Below are 11,248 nucleotides of genomic sequence, written 5' to 3' on the forward strand. Positions count from 1 at the left end.
AGCCAGCCAGCGAGGGTCCCACATGGCAGAGCCGACCCCTCCTGTCGCGCCCACTGCTCCCCTCAGCAGTGTATTTTGTCAGTCTGCCTGTTCTGTTCCCCACTCTGTCTCCAGTGAATGCTCTCACCCTCCCACAAATCTGGCCTGTACCCTGGTTCTTGTATAAATAAATAAATAAATAAATCTTTAAAAAAAAAAAAGACAAACTCGTGCCACATGTGGCAACATGGACAGAGCTGGAAAGCATTATGCCAGCAAGTAAATGAGAAGGAAAAAGATAAACAGTAGATGGTCTCACTTATATGTGGAATAATCAGAAACCAAACAAAAGGTCAAGAAAATGTCAAGACTAGCAAGAGGACCATAGCTCTGAGACGTACTGCAGAGGAGGAGGTGAGTGGAGAGTGTATGAACACAAGGTAATATGATGATTCTTCATGGGTGATATGATGGTGGGAGAACAATGGAAGCTATAAAGATGGAAGAGAACTATATTAATAAAAAAAAAATGTGATGGCCTGAAAACTAGTCCTATGGCGTGTAACTCTTTAGGACAAAGATCAAGGTAAGGTTATCTTTGCTAAATGGAGGCTTCATTGGGATTCTCTCCTCTATTTCAACTGATTGTCTGCTTTTAAGGTTCCCTGCAACTCCCAGAGTGTCTATGATGACGTCTAAAGTTCTATTCACTGAACCACAGTGTGCTCATGTTTCCGAGCCCAGATGACAGCTTTGTCAAGAATCTACACATCTGGGAGATCTGTTTTAACTTGATGCTTTCAAAAACAGTCCTGGAGATTTACAACGCAAAGAGAGGAAATATGACACCCTTAGCATTGTACTTGGATGTCAAGACCCAGCAGAGTTGCATTTACAAAGGAAATTAAATATTTGGTTTTGGACAGCAGTTTTATTGGTGACGTTATATCTGCATTAAATGTCAGATGATTGAACTCTAACTTGACCGTTTATTTCTACAGCATCTAAGGGAAACACAATCTGCCTAAGAACAGGATGCTGCCAGAGGAGTTGTGAGGAATCATGAAGATGACTGGATGGTCAGCAATGAAATTTTGCACTCGCTTCCCCGATTTACGCATGAATATGACAGTTGTGGCGGCCGCTGCCTCTGTGCCCTCCTCACTCACCTCCACAAAGCACTTGTGGATAATTTTGATATGAAAATATCTCTGGTTTCTGCCATGCCAGACAGATCAGCCTTGCTGTGGCTAAAGAGATCTTCCACACCCATGCGAGCCAGGTGGGAGCTGAGATCGTAGGTGTCCTCCAGCTTGAATTTGGGCAAGTGGACACAGACATCCCTGTGACCCATATTCTCAGGCTTGGTCCCCTCATGCGGCTTTTCCACAGTCAACTGCTGCTCATTCTGGAATTAAAATGTGCAAAGAAAAACAATTTTATATAGGTAAGCACCTAGCTTATTTGAATTAACAGAGTCTAATGTCATTGCTCCTTTGTTTCCTTCCTGTTTTCTGCCAGTTCTTTCCAGCAATTGGGATGATGAGAGAGTGTGTGTTCCAAGCCATCCAGGGCTCCAGGACAAGGAGGCTGGACATCAGCTCCAACAAACAACCATCCACCCATCTCTCCATCCACCCACTTGTCCATGAATCCACCCACCCTGTAGTACAGCCTCATCCTACTCATCTGTCTACCCACTCTCCCAGGACTCAATATTATTCCACGTATGTATGGAATCACTGATAGGTTATTCCCATGAAAGCTATATTACATGTGTACTAATTGGTTGAGTGTGAAGGGAAAATGTAAAGTTTTCACCTATCTATTCTATTCTATTTATTCCAAACCCACTAATCTCTTTGGTGATCCATGAACCACACAGAGCTGAAATCATCTCTAATAGATTTAGCTCCTAGGGAAAAATAAAAAAGATCCCACTTCCTCATCTGAAATGGGATAGTAACAGCACCGACTTTTAGTCTAACATTGTCATTAGAATTAAAAGAGTTGGACACAGTAGGGACTATGTAAGTGTCCGCTGATATCACTGCTGTTTTATTACATGATGGGACTAGAGCAGAACCATCATTACCCTACTTCTATTGCTGTTGGTCATCCCTTTCATGAGACTCTTCTTATAATCAGAGAACAGGTGAAGGTGGAAATACAATTGAAAGAAGCACATGCTGATTTTGCCATCCTCTATATATGCAAATAGATACGACATTAGGATCCCTTCAGGACAGCAAATTTGGTGAGGAGAAAGTGGTGATATAGCACAGAAGGCTAGAGACACTGAGAAAAAAACACAATCTCCAGGTTTTGCCTGGTCCCAGTCCTGGCAAGAGATTCCGTAGCCTTCAAGTCCTTATAGTAGAACTTCATACAAAGTTCACACTCGGAAACAGGCTTAACCCTGAAGTTCACTTGTCTCAGGAGCCTTCTTCTATGATAGAGTTACTGGGAATTGAATTCACAATCTGTGTGCCTTGTAGGGAGATCAGAGAGTGTCATAAAAGGAACTAAGAGTATAGGTTGAAGCTATAAGCCATACGTTAGGGGGTTTTAATTATGAACTGATTCATTTTAATAAACCAACCCTCAGTCTCTAAAGTTTAATTAAGAGAGTTTGCATGAGCTGCCCGTGACCAGCATTACATCTAGTGTAGGTCTTTACATGGTCCCCACAACTATTCTCTTAGAGTCCCTGAAAATCTAGATGGAGGGCTTTCATGTGCTAAATGCTGACGGAAATTATAAGAGAATTGGAACTTGCAGTGACATCAGTAAGTGCATAACGAGCACTGACCACTCAGCACACACGGGAGGACTCATACAGGAAAAGAGAGAGAAGGACGAAACGCAGGAGCATCACCTTCTCCAGCCCTGTGGACTCGTCCTCCATGTCATCGGGCAGCAGGATGAACATGCTGAGCTCCCCGCCCTTGTACGGCAGTTCCAGCACACGACACTGGAGCTCCTGGATGTAGCCAAATGGAAGTTTTTTCTTCTGGTACATCATTTTCACTGTTTTTGTTTCTTTCTGAAAGGTTGGCAGACAAATCACTCATTATTAGCTGCATTCTTGTAGAGCAAAGAGACCGTGCATGGGCTCACCTTATTCAACCTGAATGGGGCGTCCCTGGTTTCCTCTTTTCTGAATTCGTCCTGCCAGGAGCCTTTGAAGCAGATGGCATTCACCAGCACAGTCATGCTATGCACCATACCTGCAGCCAACAGTTCCGGAATCTTCCCTAAAATGATAAAGTGAGTTGTTCTTTTGTTAACCCACTTCTCAGCACTCCAAATCTAAATTGACATTTGATCAGCACTGAAATGCATTTCAAATGCATCTTTTCCATTCCATTTCCCTTGAACATGGTGTTGAAGTGAAAACCTCATGGTGTGTCTGACTGCACCAACTCACCAGGCTGATGAATGACACACCCACCCCAGCAGAACCTATCCTTCAAAATGAATCTAATGTACTGAAGAGCAGACAACAGGAAAGTGCCCCTTTCTTGGAGTGTGATCGCAAGGAGTCTTGTTTCTGTATAGCCATTCTTTTCAGGATAACAATATATATATATATATATATATATATAGTCTTGCATGACAGTGTTTTTGAGTTACTATAAGTCAGTCCCCCTTCAATCCTCTCAGCAACCCTCAAAATATGCAAAGGTAGGATGGTTCCGCCACTGAATTGTGGCTCTACTAAGCCTACTCTCCCACATGCTGGGTATCTGTAAACACCTTGCCTCATTTCATGACGGTGGAGAGAAGATAGTCAACTGGACAGCACATCCCACCCGCCATGCCTCACCTGGAGCCAGCATACAAGAAAAAGGTTCATGACCCAGCAGTGTGTGCACCCCGATTCACACTCAGGATATTTCCTGCAAGTGGTGTATTAAATAAGTTGGACTGCCTGTATTTCCCCTCCAACTCCCCCAATTTTTATTCCTTTCATTCTACAGTCAATAGTAGCTTTAAATTTAAAATGTAGTTTGAGGGAACATGAGGCAAAATATTTAGCTGCTTTGGTTATATCATGTCTACGATTCCACTTAAAGGAATCTAATATCTTTTAAAGAATTATTTTTTTTATTTATGCAAGCATGACCTGGGGTATAGGCAGAGGTGCAGGGGATGTAAGGATTCACCAGAGACAGAGTGGGGAGCAGGACAACTGTGTGTACTGAAATACACTGCTGAGGGGAGGGAGCAGCAGGTGAGGCAGGAGAGGTGTGCTTAGCTTCCTGGCCAGATCTTACTCTTGCTGCAGTGGCTGGTGATAGCTTCATAGCGCTGAGAGTTAACCCTTGCACTACTAGGGAGGCCCTTTGCCCAGGGGATTTCCTGAGTCTGCACTGCTAGGGTTAGTGGAGCCCAACACCAGTCCCTGACAGCACTCTCCACAGGAAATCAGCTCCTTTCTGGGTTCTAGGTAAAGTAGGATCTCTGAAAAGGACCTGATGGGCTATTTCTTACTAAGGGGTGAGTGACTGAGATGACATGTGTCACCTCTTAAAAGGCAAGCTAGCCAGACCTGTATAGAGAATCCACACTCTATATATACTCCAAACTCTCTCTCCTTGAAGTAAATTTCGCAACCTCTTTCAAAGTGGAAAGAAGGGCCCGCCAGAACAGCAAGAAACAGAATCAGCTCCAAACAGCACCCTCGATGGCACTTGGTGAAGATGTCCTTGATGCCTTTCAGAAACCAAAGGGAGTTCAGACCCCTCACTCCCCTCACAAGGCTGGGAGGACTCACCAAACACCATGATGATTCACACGGTGTGAATGAAGTATTTCTTGACCATTGTACCAAACTCTAGGCTTACCCAATTTTTAACCCACGTATGTTGAAATGTCTGTGGTTGAATATTAATGTAACCACTGGGGAGAGGATGTTGCCGTGGGTTGTCTGGTCTGAACTGCCTGGGTTTGTATTTCACAGAACTGCATAGGACTTGAGGTGTGAAGTAATTCTGCATCCATCAAAACTTGCTCCCTGCTCTCATGCAAGTCTCTGTTTGAAAAGGGAAGGAGAAGACCCTTTATAATGCAAAAGGGCAAAGAAAACCACAGTAATGAGGTGCACAAATGGTCTCCACAGTTAAAAAAAAAGAGTTTATAACTGAGACTGTAGCTGCCTGTGAGTTTGTGGGAAGAAAGAACCAACATGTGTGGGAAGCCTGTCATGGTTATGGTGAAGTCCCTGGAGGAAATCTGTTCCTTGTCCAGCATGTCTCACAGCACTAGAGACCCATGTACGGGCTTCCCTAGGAGGCTAAAATGAGAAAGTCAGGAGGAGAAGCTGCCTGGAAAACTTGTTGAATGTTGATCTGCATGAACCAAAGACACAGTGTTCTGCGTTTTTTAAAGATTTATTTATTTATGCATACAAGATCTGGGTGCAGGCCAGAGGTGTGGGGGGTAAGAGGATTCACCAGAGACAGAGGTGGGGTGCAGACAGGCAGACTGACTGAAACACACTGCTGAGGGGAGCAGCGGGCAAGACAGGAAGTCATTGCATCATGTGGGTAGCTCCCTGGCAGGGCATGAATTTTTTATGAGATATGTGTAGATTTCTTCATAGATTGTGTCTTAATGTCTTGTGGCAGGGAGTTCTGCTCTGCATTTTTATTTCTCCCTGACATGAGTGTTTGTACTCCTGTGAGTTAGGAATCTGGGTCCGAGTCCATTCTACTTTGGAGGACAGCTTTGCTCTTCTCAGTGTTGGTGAAAGCAAGGCCCTGCTGCAGAGCTGGGATGCAAAGACAGCTCTCCTGCTCCTGGCTGGTGGTGGGAGCTACTGGAAAGGCAGTGACTATTTTCTATCGGCCCCAGAAGCTGTGAGTGGCAATGCAAGCAGCAGCAGGTGGGGGCATTTCTCTGCCCGCCACTAGTGACCGCACAGGCGCTGAGGCTGCAGGCCGAGGACAGCAGTGTGGCAGGAGGCCCTGGCTCAGCGCTGCAGGGAGGAGCATGGGGTCCCACAGGGCCAGCCCCAGCGCTGAGGCTCCTCCAGCTGCAGGCAGTAGAGAGGCCCATGGAGGGTGCTGGGTGCTGGATCAGGTGCCGGCTGTGGGCTGATTGGCAAATGGTCCAATCAGCCAGTGGATTGAGAACAGTCCAATCAGCCTGGTAGGTGGGCGCCCTGACAGGAGATGAGGCGGGGCAGGCGCCAGCTTGGGATGGGAGCTCTGGGCCTGATGGTCTTCCTGGCCTCCCAGGAAAGAAGACTGTTGTGTTCCCGACCTCCAAAGGGGAAAGACAGACAGCAGCTAACCTCCAAGAAAGAGAAGTCAAAAGCTTCGTAAAGAAACCAAAGAGCTTCTCAGATTCCGGGGGTGGGAGTCTGGAGGCCACTGTCCTCTGGCCTGCAGCTGGCCCAGGCCTGCTGTCTCAGTGAGCTGCTTGGTGTTGGTGAGTCGTGGCATTTCTCCACGACTCACAAACAGCTGTAATGCTGGTGACGGGTGGTGACCGGCACTCTGTCCGGGCCACCTCTGGGAGCTGGTAACTCCTCCTGCCCGTCCGGGACCACCTCTGGGTGCGGCTGCTCCATTGCTGTCTGGTCCAGCGTCGGGTGCTGTCGAGGGAGGCGCTGCCCACACACCGCGAGCTGGAGGCATCCCAGGGGCCAGTCTTGGGACTGGACAGAGGACTCCTTTCTCCACGAACCCCTTTCGGTAAGGAGGACCCCTTCTGTGAGGGCTGCGTGTGGGGCCCGGCCCTCGCGTGTCAATATGGCCACTGCTTTGTGACTTGAGCTGGTTTCCACACCCTCCGTGTTGACGGGGAGGCCACACAGTCTGGCGTGAAGGGAAGGGGTGGGGGGCAGGTTCTGCCAGGCCAGGACCCCTATTTCATGGTCTGGTTCCATGCTAGGCTGGTGGCTTCAGCAGACCCAGCGTGCAGCAGGATGAGGGACGCAGTGCAGGTTGAGTGGTTCCCTGTTGCGTCCGCTGCACAGTGCTGAAGGAGAAATAGGCGTCGTGGAGCAGGCATGTCATTTCAAACGGGCTGAGCTGTAGACCCTTTTGGGAAGCTATGCATGTCTTCAGAAGGCTGCAGGGTACTGTTAACTAGTTTTCCTTTGTTTCTTGACAAAGTTTAGCTAAATTTCTTTTTATAGTGTGATTTGCCTTTTTAACTTTTCCAGAAGATTGAGGGTGCCAGGCTGAGTGTAGGTGGTGCTCTATGTTTAAAGCGTTGGCCACTTGTTGAGTTATTTGGAGCAGGACATGATGGCCCGTTGTCACTCCGGAGAGAACGAGGAAGCCCAAATCGGGGAATTATTTCCCTCAATAGGGCCTTTGTGACCTCAGAGGCTCTCTCTGACCTGGCAGGGAAGGCTTTGATCCATCTGGTGAAGGTGTGTATGAATCCTAGGAGGTACTTACAGCCCCGGCAGGGAGGCATCTGAGTAAAGTCTAATTGCCAGTCTTCTGGATATGTTTCCCTTCTCTGCACTGGTTGTAGCAAATGGGGTGCGTGCTGAGACCCTTCAAGTTTATTTCTGGCACATAATTCACAGGTCCTGGTGGCTTCCTTTACTGCCTTCTGGAGCCCTGTTCCTGTGGACTTAGACTTTTTTTAAAGATTTATTTATTTATGCATACAAGAACTGGGGTACAGGCCAGAGGTGTGGGGGGTGAGAGGATTCACCAGAGACAGAGTGGGGAACAGAACAGGCACACGGACCGAAAACAATGCTGAGGGGAGCAGTGAGCAAGACAAGAGAGGTCTGCTGCACCATGTGGGTATCTCCCTGGCTGGCTGGGGATCAAACATGCACTGCAGAGGTTACGGACAGCTTCACAGTGCTGCACTCAATCCCTTATGCCACTAGAGGGGCCCTCAAATTTGAGTCTTGCTGTAAGGCCATAATGGCCAAAACATACAGGATCTCACTCCATTTATCATATTTCCTACAAAATGAATCTAATTGTTGAAGGGTGGTATAGTTTAAGATTCCATTAATGGCCACGCTTCTTGGCCTTGTAGCTTGTAAAGAGGACAGGCTGAATGACAATAATGGATTAAATTCCCTTTTTTTTTAAATCATCGAGACCTAGTAATTTCTTCTACTTCTTCAAGAGACAAGCCAGAAGAGAGTCCGCAGGAATGGTGAGAGCAGACCCCAGTGCCTGAAAGAGTTGAACCTGTCCTGGACAGATTACAGTTGGGGCAGCCACAGGCGTACCCCCACAGGATGGAGAGCAGCCACAGGCATGCTCCTCAGGGGAGTAGTCCTATTTTTATGGGTGTCCCCACTTCCAGGAGGAACTCCCCAGGCCTGAGCATCCCCAGGCCTCGACTTAGCATCTGTCCCTGCCATTCTCTCTCCTCTGGGTGGAAGGAAGACTATCTCAGAATTCCTATTTAAGAAGGATAGCTTGCATTTGGCCCACTTATGGCTGATCTTACTACCATTTATTATCCAAGAAGAGGAAATCTTGTCCCCATAGCAAGGGAAGGAGGCTCTCAAAGTACCGGTGACATAGGAAGGCACCTAAAAGATAAGGATTCAGAGGGGCAGCTCCCTGAGGGGGAGCTCTACCTGAGCAAGAAAAAGGCTGGCTGGGTTACAGGCTATTTATGGTTTGTTGACTTGATGAAAATGAAGCAGTGGAAGGTTGTGCTTTGAGGTTAGGAAAGTGCAGTAGTAGATGAGAGGTTGTAAAAATCAAGTCCAGGTCTCGTTTCTACAATCCTAAGAGGTGGAGAGCCTCAGGGTGGGACATGTGGGTGCTTATTACGAGTTCCTGCATTGCTGCACCCTTTGTCTTGAGGTTGGTGGGACTCGAGCTAACCCGGGGTGCACACCAACTTATCTTTTCATGGGAGTCTTCTAGACAGTGGCAGCTGGCCCTAGAGTCTCCTTACATGGCTGAACTATGCCCACTATTTTTTTTTTTAGTTTTTTTTTTTTTTTAGTTTTTTACATCATTGTTCATTTTTAAACAATATTTGCTACCCCCCCACCCCCTCAGGTGTGGTACCCATAGAGTTTCCTGCCCCAATGCACCCGTGCACCATCACCTCAGTCCTCTGTGCCTCTCCCTCCCTCCCTCTGATCCCTCTCCCTCCTCCTTCCCTGCAATATGTCTCTGATTTATAATTGTTCTTTTTTACTTTGTTGTGTATTTCTTTGGTGTTCTGTTTCTTCTTTATCTAGCTTTTGGGTGATTATAGAGTTGTAGGAATTTGTCCCTCTCTTCTAGATTGTTGAACTTGTTTGCATATGCCTGTTCATAGTAGTTTCTGATTATTCTTTTGGTTTCTGCTGGATCTGCTGTGATTTCTCCTCTTTCATTTGTGATCCTATATTTATTGGTGCTTTCTCCCATTTTTCCTTTAAGAGCCTGGCCTGGGATTTGTCTATTTTATTTATTTTTTCAAAGAACCAACTTTTAGTTTCATTGATCTTTTGGATTGTTTTTTTAGTTTCTATTTCATTTATTTCTGCTTTGATTATTATTTCCTTTCTTCTACTGGTTTTAGGGGTTTTTGTTCTTGTTCTTGTTCTAGTTCTTTGAGATGTGAGATTAGGTTGTTTCTTTGAGTTCTTTCTTGTTTCTTGATGTGAGCCTGTATTGCTATATATTTTTATCTTATTACTGCTTTTGCTGCATCCCATACATTGTGAAGAGTGGTATCCTCCTTGTCGTTCAACTCAAAGTATTTTTTAATTTCTTCTTTGATCTGCTTGTTAGTCCAGTGGTCTTCCAGTAGTGTGGGTTTCAATCTCCATGAGGTGGGAGCATTCCCTGCCTTCTTTTTATGGTTTATTTCTAGTTTGATGCCTTCATGGTCAGAGAAGATGGTTGGTATGATTTCAATCTTAGTGTATCTATTGAGGTTTGTCTTGTGTCCCAGTATGTGATCGATCCTGGAGAATGATCCATGTTTGCTTGAGAAAAATGTGTACTCAGATTTTTTTTGGATTTAGTGTTCTATAGATGTCTGTTAAGCCCATGAGGTCTAGATCCTTATTTAGAGCTTTAATGTCCTTACTTATTTTTTGCCTCATTGATCTATCCGTTGTTGATAGTGGTGTGTTGAAGTCTCCTACTACATATGTATTTTCTCTGATGTTTCTTTTCAGAGATGATAATAGCCCATGAGTTCTATGTCTTTATTTAGGACTCTAATGTCTTTGTTTATTTTTTGTCTTGTTGATCTGTGCATTGGTGAGAGTGGAGTGTTGAATTCTCCCACTATATATGAATTTTCTTTAATGTCCGTTTTCAGAGTTCGTAATAACTGTCTAATGTATTTTGGTGCCCCTTCATTTGGTGAGTATATGTTGATGAGTGTAAGAACTTCATGATGTATTGTCCCCTAGATCGTAATGTAGTGTCCATCTATGTATCTTTTTTGCTTTTTTTAATTTGTAGTCCATTTCATCTGATATAAGTATAGCTGGTCCTGCCTTCTTTTTTGGTCCATTTGCTTGTAGGATTGTTTTCCAATCTTTTACTTTTAGTCTGTTTTTATCTTTTGTGGTTAAGTGTGTTTCCTGGAGACAGCAGAAGGATGGCTATTGCTCACACTGGGTGCTGTGTCTGCCCCGTGTTCACCCAGTGCTGTGCCCATGTCTGTGTGGATCCTGTGCCCTGAATTCTGTGCTCTAGTTCTCAATCTCAGGGTCTCAGATCCAATCTAGTTCTCAATCTCAGGGTCTCAGATGGATATCACTCTGTGCAGTGCCCGCTGTTATGATGCATCCCACGTCCCGTATCCTGTGGCTATCTCTTAGCTCCAGAGTGGGGTCTTGCTCCACGCCTTGCTTCCCTTCTTACCCACGTTTGAGTGATCCATGCCTTCTCAGAACCTCGGGTGGTTTGGAAAGCCTGGCTTCCAACTATCAGGAAGTAGGTGAATTTGTCCTCATCACTAGGTGGCGCCAGAGATCTTTCCTAGTATCCTTCCAGAGCTGTGCTTACCCCCCCACCCCCTTCTCTGGGGAACTGAATGGGAGTGGCGTGGAATTGTTAGGGGGAAAGGATGTCCTGAGCTAATTCCATGCAGGCTTGTGGATGCCACCCCCACCCCAGGCCAAAGCCATCAGGACATTGGGAAAGACAAATCCCATCACCACCAAAGGGAAGGTGACTGGGACCTGAGGGTGGAGTTAAGCAGCCAGGTTGGGTATAAAAACCAAACACGTGGGCCTTGGGAGCACTCGTTCTCTCGCTCCCCTCCTGGCTTCATGGCTCCTGGCTCACGGCCAGCTCTCAGAGTGCCA

General features: G+C 46.1%; 1 pseudogene across 1 annotated transcript; it reads right to left on the reverse strand.

The window, feature by feature from the left end:
• Positions 1-983: 983 nt before the first annotated feature.
• Positions 984-4,769, reverse strand: LOC311188359 (leukocyte elastase inhibitor-like; annotated as a pseudogene). Its single transcript has 4 exons — positions 4,760-4,769; positions 3,100-3,236; positions 2,858-3,025; positions 984-1,387 (listed from the first exon to the last, which is right to left on the reverse strand). The product of its transcript is annotated as a leukocyte elastase inhibitor-like (transcript).
• Positions 4,770-11,248: the final 6,479 nt, after the last annotated feature.

The sequence above is a fragment of the Talpa europaea genome (genome assembly GCF_964194135.1).
Source record: "Talpa europaea genome assembly, chromosome: 2".
In the NCBI taxonomy this organism is placed as follows: Eukaryota; Metazoa; Chordata; class Mammalia; order Eulipotyphla; family Talpidae; genus Talpa; species Talpa europaea.